This window comes from Apium graveolens, chromosome 4 (assembly GCF_009905375.1).
Source record: "Apium graveolens cultivar Ventura chromosome 4, ASM990537v1, whole genome shotgun sequence".
In the NCBI taxonomy this organism is placed as follows: domain Eukaryota; kingdom Viridiplantae; phylum Streptophyta; class Magnoliopsida; order Apiales; family Apiaceae; genus Apium; species Apium graveolens.
Window position 1 is genome coordinate 258055144 of NC_133650.1, and position 11674 is coordinate 258066817.

The window sequence follows — 11674 nt, forward strand, 5'->3', positions numbered from 1 at the left end:
TTAAATCAAAGAAATAATTAAATCCAAATTTAATAATAAATTAAAATTAATTAATAACTAATTAAATTAATTAATCAATTTATATTTAAATTAATTGATTAATTAACTAATTAAATATTAATTAAGGTTAATTAATCAAATAATTCACATTTATTTTTGAATTTCTTTAAAATAATTTAAAAGTGTTTTTGGAATTAAAATAAATAAATAAAAACAATTTTTAGAAAATAGAAATTCCAGGGGGTAAAGTGTAAGGTTTTGAAACTTTATCCGCAAGGTGCAAACTGTAAAAATTGTAAAGTTCAGAAAATAATTAAAAGTTTTAGAAAATCAGGGGGTTAAACGGCAAAACTGCCGTCTTCTCCGCCTGTCATTGGCGGCGACTTCGCCTGCCAATCTTTACGGGTCCAGAAATGCACAGAAATGTGTAGAACGATACTCCTCAGTGCCAGGAACTAATATCTGCAACCGGTTTTTAGCATTGATCAGCAGAGCGGCCGAAAAACTTGCCCGAAAAACGGCCGCCGCCGTCGAGTTCAAGAACTCCGGTGACGCGGTTTCGGACTCTCCCGGATTCGTTCGATACTTTCAGATGTACTATTCGATTGCAAAGTGAAAAGGGAATCTAATCCAACTAACATAATCAGATAATAATCCTTAATTAAGAATTACCCAAAACCAATCAAGAATATTCAAACTAATCATAAACCCTAATTTACAATTTCGAAAATCAATCCCAATTTTGAGCATGTTATTGAACTTCAAATCAAGCATATAATATATCAAAATCATCAGGAAGAAAAGCCCTACAATATGCAATCATCAAATCATACAAACAATCTCTCGAACAAAACTTCATAATTTAATCCAAAAATAATTTAAAATTAATAAAAATTATAGAAAAATAACCTTTGATTCTGCAGGTGTATGGATCACAGATTCTGAAAGTACTCTTCAAGACCTTCAATTCGGTTACTTGAACTCTGGAATCGGATATCGCTAGCGCCTTCAAATCTATGTTTGATTATGAAGAACACTATGAATATAATGTATTTTCTCTAAAAATTATATATTTAGTTGACTGCAAATGATTTTCTGTACAAAATAAAATACGGTAAAGACTATTTATATTTACGGAAATATTGGTACCCCGTTGGATCATAGTGGATATAAAATATTACGTTTATTTGTAAAGCAGATCCAAAATGGTACCGGTTTCGGGATAATTATCCAAACCTGTACAATATGTACTCCGGTCTTGGTCTCAGCGCCTGGTTACACGTATTACGAGGTGATAATTATAATAGTTTAATAAAAAGATCTCGTTTATCAAAAATACGAGTTTTATTGATTTACCGAAACGAATCTTGTATCGAAAATATTATGCCGGGACCCGCACAGGACAAATCGTACGCCGGATCGAAAAAGTCAAAACATGGAAAATGCTCGAAATATTGTAATTAGGTTAGGAAGGAGTTCTCGGAAGAGTTTCGGATTATAAAAACGTAAAAACGGATGTGGTCGGCTGGTTCCCGATTATACAAAATAGTTTATAAATACTCGGAAAAATAATTTATTAAATCCATAAATCATTTATAAATCATATAATAACATAAAAATTGATAAAAAAATACCACAATTATCTATACTTTATTTTGGACTTATAAAAATTAAAATACTCAATTTATATCATATTTACATATCCAAACACAGATACCACTTCACAGATAATTCACCAAAAATTTATATAATAATCACATAATTTTTATTTATTAACAAAAATAATTACACGTCATATCCCGGATATTACACTCGAGGTTGCGGCCCTCCAAAAATTGCATTTATCACCGGTCCATTAGGCTGGGGATTCCGCCCCTGATCGTCTTGGTCCCTCCTACGATCTTCAAAGTTCTTTCTTCCATTGTTATTCCTATCCCCTCCTTCTCCAGTGTATTTGTTCAATCTTCCTTTTCGAATGAGGAACTCAATTTCATCTTTCAGTTGTCTACACTCATCGGTGTCATGACCAACATCTTTGTGAAATCTGCAATACTTGCTCTTATCTAGCTTGGCGGGATCAGCCTTCAAGGGTTTAGGTCAACGAATATCTTGGTCGTTCTCAATTTCCATCACGATCTGGCTTCTAGGATTATTCAGCTTAGCGTATTCAGCAAACTTTTGCCCAGGTCCTCCTTTCTTAGGGGTTGAATCAAGGTTTTGCTCAGTTCTAGGATACTTGTCCTTAGCGATATATTCCAGATCAGTTTTTCGCTTCTTGCCTCCAGCGGGCTCATTGCTCACTACGGTCTTCCTCATGCTCTCTTCCACCTTGATGTACTTCTCGGCCCTTTCTTGGAGCTGCAACATGCTCTCAGGGGGGCGCTTGGCCAAGGACATCTTGAAGAACTCATCCGTAGTTCCCTGTTGCAGTGCTATCATGGCTACTTTGTCATCAAGGTCCGGGACTTTTAAAGCTTCCTTCGTGAAATGATTCAGGTAATCTCTCAAGGATTCCTTCACTCCCTGCACAATACTCATGAGGGATGCTGAACTTTTCTCATGCACTCTTCCGCTGATGAACTTCTTAATAAAAGCCTGACTTAATTCTCTAAAGGACCCAATAGAGTTCGGGGGCAAACGACTATACCATCTTTCAGCCATACCCGACAAGGTTTGAGGAAAGGCCCGACACTTAATAGCGTCATTCACGGGCTGCAATAACAGTGCATTGGAGAATGTCCTGACATGATTAGCGGGATCTCCCGTGCCATCATAAGATTTAATAGTGGGCATCTTGAACTTCCTTGAGATGTGGGCATTCATTATCTCTTCAATGAATGGTGGAGTAGGATCATCAGGATCTCCAAGGGGAAGAAGATTGCTTGGATTAGCTCTTGGGACTACAACCCTTCTCTGTGACGGACCATCCAGGTCTATGATTGGGGGAGGATTCCTCCCCCTAGGGGGTAATGGGGGCCTGGGAACCTGGTGCGCCTCCAAGTCGCGCTTCAGCCTTTGAATCTCAGCCTCATGGGCCTTGATTCTCTCCTGCACTTCTTGGGGATTCACCCCTCGGGTGCTCCTAGGGCGTTGGTTACCATCAACCATCGGCTCTTTGCCAGCACGTCTCCTTCTTAGGGCCACTTCATCATCTGAAGATTGGGAGTCTCTCTCAGTATAAGGACATAATATTCCTGATCCTCCGCGATAGGAGCCAAACCTTGTATGTAGGGGGTGTTTGCCCTCGTGCTTCACTCCGTCCAACATGTCCACTTCCTCCAACCTCGGGGTAAAGGGGCATCCCATAAGGGGGGTTAGTGGTCACAACAGTTGAATACTCATACCCAATGGGTCGAGAATTCACAGGTGTATATAGTTGTTGAAGTTGGGAATTCGTCCCTTGAGTAGTCAAGGGAATCGTCCCTTGTGGCTTAGGTTCAGTTGCCGCTACCTGGGCTCCTCCTTGGGTGGCGGCATAGGTTGAATGCGGAGGTACCTCCACGGTTGACGAAATTGTTTGGGTTGTCCCCGCTGGTGTTCCTCCTTCAAGGGCACTGCTTGTTCTCCGTGTTCTCGCCATGGTTGTTGTTGTGCATTCCCACAGACGGCGCCAAATGTTATGGATCAAAAACTAAAGTATAATAATTGTTGTATTTATTACTAGGGAACGTGAGCTTCGAGGCTCGATTTGACTACTCTAGTGTTTCGTGACTCAATCAACCTTAACAAGATGCCTACATACCTTGCTGATTGCCAATGATCAAGTCAATACGTAGTTCTGATTTTTGGGGTGAGGCCCCTTATATAGATGTTGGGAGTCCTTGAATTAGACTTGGGTTAGGAGACTTGATGGGCAAGTCTCAGAATTAGAATGGACTTTGGAGTCCTAAGAGGTAGGAAGCTGATTCCTTATTCCACCAGGTTCCTTGGAGGCCAATCTACAAGGATTTATTTCTCCACTAGAACTCATCTTATTAGCTGACTTATCCCTTATTAATTAATTACGAAATTAATTAATATTCAGGGTTTTGGGCCTTCTCAAACGGGCCTAGTTGTTGGCCCAATTCTGATATGATTAATACAACATTAACTATATATCCAGGCCTTATTTTCTTCCCTACCATATCCTTAAACCACTAACAAGAGATTTTAATCCTTAAGAGAGCCTTGGTCTATATTTATCATGTTCAAACTTGCAAAGGAGTTCAAGAAATGAGTTAGAACTTTTGGAGTTATAATTAGTCTGATTGAAAGAACTGTAAACTGAGGGTCTTACAAAGCTAATTTGGACAAGACTTGTGAACAAGAGTTGTAGGCCATATCAATACCTTTCGAAAGAGCTATAGAACATAATATTTGAGTGAACATTGAAGGAGATATGGTAGTTTGAAGTTGCTGGTATTGTTTTGGCCGAGAGCAAAATGAAGAAATAGAGAAAAGGAAGAGAATGAAAATGCTTCTTTAATTGCTTTGGTGTTTGTGTGGTGGTTTTTTTATCCTAGTTAACACTAACCAGGGTTTAACCAAGGTTTAAATGCATGGCCATAAATCATGCTTGTAAAATATCTACTAATCATGCTTACATCATCAAGCACATGTCATTCTCTAGCCACTTGTCAAAGACTTGTGGTGTGATGACATGACAATCCACTAATCCTCCTTGATTAATGCTTATTTGTTTGGCTAATGGTCGCTTATCTGTTTGGTTCACTTAACTCTCGTTCTCGTTATTCGTTTGAGGGATCATATTCGGGATCTTATTATCTGGGCTTTCCTAACCCTCTCTAAATATTTTATATTCCTTTAATGATCCTCTCTTATAATCCTTGAATTTAAATCCTTTTAATCATGTTACCTTATACTTAATTCTTTCAGTATCTGGTGGATTTTTGGGAAAAACCAAAGTGTTTGAATCTGAATTCTGACGACCTTTACATACACTCATTTACTTTATGGAATATTGATACGATCTCAGAATTTCCATGATAGTACTCCTATATAGTGTGGTCTGATAATTTTCCTTAATCAACATCATCGGCAAAAAGTTACTATTCATCAGGGTTTCAAATATTTCCAAAAATTGGGGTTATTACAGTCTCCCCTCCTTAAAAGGATTCCGTCCCAGAATCATATAGAAAAAAGTTGGGGATGTTTTTCTAGCACTGCGCTTTCTAACTCTCAAGTTGATTCTTTCACCTTGTGATTTTGCCACAAAACCCTGACTAGCTTGATAACTTGTTCCGAAGAACCTGCTCCTTTTGACCCATAATCCTCACTAGTCGCTCCACGTAGGTTAAGTCTGGTTGTATGTCTATGCATTCGTATTCCCCTATATATCCGACATTCGGATTATACTTCCTTAATATTGATACATGGAACATGTTATGAACTTGCTACCGGTTCGGGGGTAGGGCTAGCTCATATGCTAACTTCTTAATACGTCTTAATATCTCCAAAGGTTCAATAAATTATGTGTTAGCTTTTCTTTCTTTCCGAACCTCATCAATCTTTTCCAAGGGGATACCTTAAACAACACTAGGTACCCTACTCCATATTCCTTTCCCCTTTCGGGATAAACCGGAATACTTCTTCTGTCGATCTTGGGCTGCTACCAGCCGTCCTCTGATTAAATCCACTATATCCTTGGTTCTTTGGACCACTTCGGGCCCGAGCATCTTGCGCTCTCCAACTTCATCCCAATACAAGGGAGATTGACATCTTTTTCTGTACAGGGCCTCATAAGGCGACATTCCGACACTGATATATTATCTATCATCATAAAAAACTCAATCTGTGCTAAATAATCATTCCAAATTCGTATCAAGCCTATTGCACAGATTCTCATCATAGTTTCTAGCACTATAGCTTTTATTTCTAAATATCCACTCTATTCCAGTTCGTAGTCGTTACTATCTTCCGTACATAATACTATACTGGTTAGCATTCTATAATCATTTAATAAATGCGTCAACCTTAGTATCACAGACGCGTTTCCATTCCGAATACCACCATACTCATACTACTCCTTGTCTAGCTGCTTCTATCTTTGAAAGTTTGATCAATCATATAAAAGTAAAACAATTTATTGAGGGATCACTATGATCATGGACACTTGTTCTATTGCATAGTTAGTATAGAAGATGGCTAGCCTTTAGTACTTGACAAACAATTAAACAACATGTGGTATCCTAATAGTCTTCTATCACACAGATAGATAGTCATTCGGCAATACCTCCCCTTCTGGAAGGGTTGTTCTTCTAAGTTTACACGAAAATGAAAAGAAGAAAAAAAGAAAGAATTTAAGAGAATTATATAAAAATATTGCCACAAAACATCTGGCTTGGAGTCTACCTCTGAACTATAGAGGTTTATCACAGGAGAACAAAATATATATATGTATATATCTCAACATCAAGTATTATAGCATCGTATTTCACGTGCCTGAATATTTTGCTATTCCGTCCATCATTCTATGGACCCATGCTCTTGCTCGAGTTTATTGAAAATCACCTTTCAAACTCCCTCAACATCGAAATCGAATCTGGAATTTTATTCCAGATATTATTGCTACTAGAATCCTACGTTTGAACCACAACCTTCCTCATATACTAATACGACTCTCTGTCGCTAAGAAGGAATAAATATTCACTAGGTAAATAATCAACTTAGTTATTCTACCAATGATAACTTATACATCACCACGACCCGATTAGTGGTACTCAATCTCAACATCCATTAAAATACAACACTCACGGTTGTTATCATCTTATTATTCGCAAAATCATTACTGCATTAATGTGTTCCACCGCTGACCTACTGCAGTCATTCATTTTTCTTGGAATCCTAATAGCTAATCATACGGAGTCCATACCTTCCGTATCAAAATCTTCCAAGGAGGTAACATAATCACCATTTGTGATCCATGAAGGACATCTCCTGACTTGATATTTGTAAGACTCAAAGAAGATAAAATTGCAGAATAGATTCAATCCAAGCAATGATAGCAGGTTAATACCATCATTAATCATATGTCTTTATTAGGAGATATGAACTCAAAGGTTCATTTAGTCCTTTTATAACATGGTCCTCACTTATCTCAAGATAGGACCTTCTAAGATAGGTAGCCCGCTCACAGCGATTAATATGAATTAAACCCTTATCAAACTACTATTACGATTGAGTATCGCACAATCATAAAAAAGAATGTCAATCTTTCACACTATTATACAACCTTCATGGCTGTAGCCAGTATCATTGTATTCCCTTGATACGAGCGCCTATAATTTCTCTCTTACACTTAATGTGTCGGCCACCTCATTGGCCTTTCCTGATAGTAATATTTCCTTACAATCAATGTCGTTTGAACCACCTTCAACTCAATTTTCTACCTCATTTCCAATCAATGCTTATGTGAAAATGCTCTTCTTAAGTTTTGGTGAGAAAAATATCACCATTTTTCCATAAGTTATTGCTTTAGTCTTTATATGTGAATCATCATCACAGCTGACTCTCGATCATACTCAGGATGTCTCTTATCTTGGGTCCTTCTTGCCCTAAACAATTTCGACCTTCACTGGCTCGATCTATACTTTCTCATGGTTTAACACGTGCCCCACTTGGCATCATTATTATCATGTCCTATTTCCTTTACCAAGATTTTCATTTTTAAAACTTAAATATTACCTCTCTTCTTGTAAAAATCTTGAGGGTTATCCTTAATCATTCATCATGTATTTCTTAGGTACAGGGCATGTCGAGACACCATTTACTAATACTAGAACCATTATCTATATACTTCTGAAAACTTTCTCCACTGATCTTTAAAGGTTGTTGTTTCCTTAGTCCTTCATTCCGTACTACCCAAACTCATAATGTCCCTAGTAGGGGTGAAATGTCAACCTTTATGCATTCCCTTAGGGTTCATCTCAAGTTATCGGGGTTCTATCCTTAATTCTACCTTTAAAAAGGTACTTGCATCCTTTCATGGATAAATCAAGTCATATATCCCTGATAAGGGTGTCTTATTGATCATTCTCACCTCGATAGTCTATACCTAGTTTTACAATAGCATTCTTATTCATACTAGGGTCAATCTATATAGCCTCCAAAAGATAACAACGGTTATCCGCTTCTCTTGCTTGATTTGGTACTGATAGCAGGGATTTTCTTGAAGATATTGGTCATATTTAATGTGAACCTTTTAGTTCTAATCACTCATTTACCTTTGTATTTATCTCAATAGTCATCTTAATGTTGGGATATCCTTTATACCTGGAGTCTCCCTTTTTGGATATCAAGTCACAGGTGTTACATACACTTCACATTCTTGAAGGTCACTTCCTTCATCCAATTTCCTAATTTCGTACTTTCTTGTCTCCTCAGTCCATCCGTGTCTCATTATTTATCCTTCGAAATATCTCAAGGTTTTCTCAAATCCTCCTAACTCAAAGGGGATAAAATATATGTATCACTTATGCCATCAACTTTAACTCATGGTAAATCACCCTCATCTAGATGATTACATACTTTTTTTATCTCTATTGCTATGGGTCTTTAGGGTTTCCTCATTCCCAACTCCCTTATCATTCCTCAAACTCTATTTCCTTTATATCCCTTCATACTCCTTCCCATTTCAGTCTTTTATTTTTGTTTCTATTATAACCATTTCATGAACCAACATAACATAAGCATTGATTTCAAACATCCGGTCATTCTAGATTCGTGTCCTTCAGACGAACCTTGACGATTTTCACAACCTAGATTCACGATTCATCATACTTGTCTGCCTATGGTCTGGTTTTAAAACTTCTACACTTTCTCTTTATCTTCCTTAGCCTTCCACTAGCGGGTGGCCTCTCTCTTAGGAAGGTAAGTGGCAAAAATAGTCTTTTGCGCTTCGTCGATCATTTAGAATCTTAGATGATTCCTATATTTTCTTTAGCCAGTCTCTTTTCTGGACTGGGTCAGCTTGTTCTTTGGAACTCTGAGAGCTTAGCAACTTAAGGGTCTTGAAAGAATTTCCCACCGCATTATTTCCTCAGGGTGGTGGTTGGGGATAAAAAGTATAATTTTTGGTTAGGCATGTCCATGAATTTCCCCATAGGAGTACCTTCCTGGTTCTCCCTATCTTGCTCGACTTCTGTTTTCTCAGTATGAAATGTTTCATCCTTCTCCCATAATCGGGGTTATCTTATACGTTAAAATCCTTGTTTTTCACTTTATTATGTTATGGGTTCCTTCTATCTTGATGGATACCTCACTGACTATCTCATTCTGGGTTTGCCCTAAATCTTATTCCTCGAACTATGGCTTTCATTTAAGATCCCTTCCATAAGCACTTCAACATTTGGAACCCATATTCTGTAGGAACACCTCATTATTCCCATATCATCTTTTTCAGTAATAATCTCTTCTCCAGTCATTAGCTCTCTTCCTTCATTCATCACTTTTTCTTAGTACAATATGATCTTTTCCAATAATTTGGGCTGCGTTGCAATCTCAAATAGCTTTTCAGTATTTGCTCCGATTACCTTCACTTCTATTTCCATTTTCTCAAAATCTCTTATCAACTCTTCCGAAGACATTATCATCTTGAGTCTCTCCTTTCTAGTAAGGGCGTCGGCCACCACATTGACTTTCCCTGGATGATAAATAATCTAATAATCGTAATCCTTATTTAGCTCTAACCACCTCCTTTGGTGCATGTTGAGCTCTTTCTGCATGAAAATATACTTGAGCTCTTATGATTTTCGTAAACCTCGCACTTCTCTCCGTACAAGTAGTGCCTCCAATATTTAGGGCAAAACTATTTTCGTGAGCCCAAGATCATGGGTAGGGTATCGAATTTTACATTCCCTTAATTGTCTTGACGCGGACACGATTACTTCACTGTCCTGCATAAGCACGCTCCCTAATCCCTTGTATGAAGCGTTATTATAAATTACAAATCTTCTTTTCCTTCCGGCAACGCCAACGCAGGGGCCGTCACCAAAATTTTCTTTAGTTCTTGGAAGTTGTTCTCGCATTTCACTTTCCATTCAAACTTCTCAGCCTTACGAGTAAGCCACATTTAATGGGCTGTGATCTTTGCAAAATCTTGAATGACCTATGGTAGTAACCGACCAATCCTATCTCTCATAGTCGCCCTGACTACGATCATTGATTCCTCAACGATCATCTTTTCGGTCTCGTCAGGATCCTCCGCGGGATCCTCCTAAGCAACAATCCCTTATTGGATAACATCCTCAATTGCTACATTATCAATATGAATCTCATCCGGTCCTTTGTTAGGGTGCTCCATTGGATCCACAATTGAATCCCCAATATGTAGTAAAACATCATCTTATTATTTCTGTTGAACTTCAGGGTTTGGAGCCCCGCTACCTTATACGATAACGATCTATGTTACTATCATGATATTTATAAGGGTTCCCGTAAGGGTTTTAACTTTCAGTACTACGTTTGGTAATCCGACTATGAACTTGTTAAGAGTTCTTATTATCCTAAAGAACTTATCATTTTAATGACGCATCATATCTGAGGTTTATAACGCTTCGCTCTGATACCATTTCAGTAACACCCCCAAATCCGGGGTCGGGGATCCGGGTTGTCACGAGTTCCATTTCCCTTAATAACACTTAATCTTAATAAACAACCAACTACTGCGTACTATAACCCCATAATATACACACACACCACAAGTTATAGTCTTAGAGATGAATACCAAAAATAATACAAGTCATTTTATTCCATAATTATAAGTCATTACACCTCAAAAGGGTTTCTGAATAAATTTACATATTCTTTGCCATTATTACAATTCATAGATATACATAAGTCTGGTACATCAAAGTTGAAAGTCTAGCCTATTGGTAGTTCCTACCTCAGCTACAGCGGCATCAACGCCTACCGGAAACTGCGGAACGTTTCCTATCCACTCGCAAATTGGGAGTCTTGTCATGTTCATCTTGTCTAGCTGTTGTTGTGTCATGAAAGAATAAAGCAAGGGTGAGCAACAAGTCCACCGAAATAACATGTATAATAATTAACAATATATGAGCATTCTCCTAGTACTCATGAAAGTCTTGGTCAAGCAGAAATGAGCCAAGTTTGAATTTTTAACGCAATGAAGTCGCAAAATATTCAGTATATATATATATATATTTTTTTTGCAAAATATTTGAAATCCTCTGCCATGTATAATATATATAGAGTTCCAGTTTATAACTGTATGAAAATATCGTTGCAAGGTGATCTCATATATCTAACCTTGTCTCAACGTTTTTCCCAAAAATCTTTGTCATGCATAAGATAATCATTTACTAGATATAAGTTGAAAAGATGAAGTTACAAGATACTTATATATACTTATATCTTTTCCGAATACTACTTGAACTACCATCGTTCAAGGTATAATAAGTGTCAAAAGTTCATCACATAGATGAGACTACAGGATAAGACTTGAACATAATCAATCTTTGAAATATCATATAAAAGAAATGAAGTTACGAGATACTTCATTAATTCCCGATATATATACCTATATATATATCTCATACACTCCTTGAAAACCTCTATTATGAAAAGTATAAACAGAGTTGTAATATCCAATGAATTTGGAAAGAAGAAAACTTTGGCATAAATCTGATATCTTTCTGATCAGGCAAAGATACCA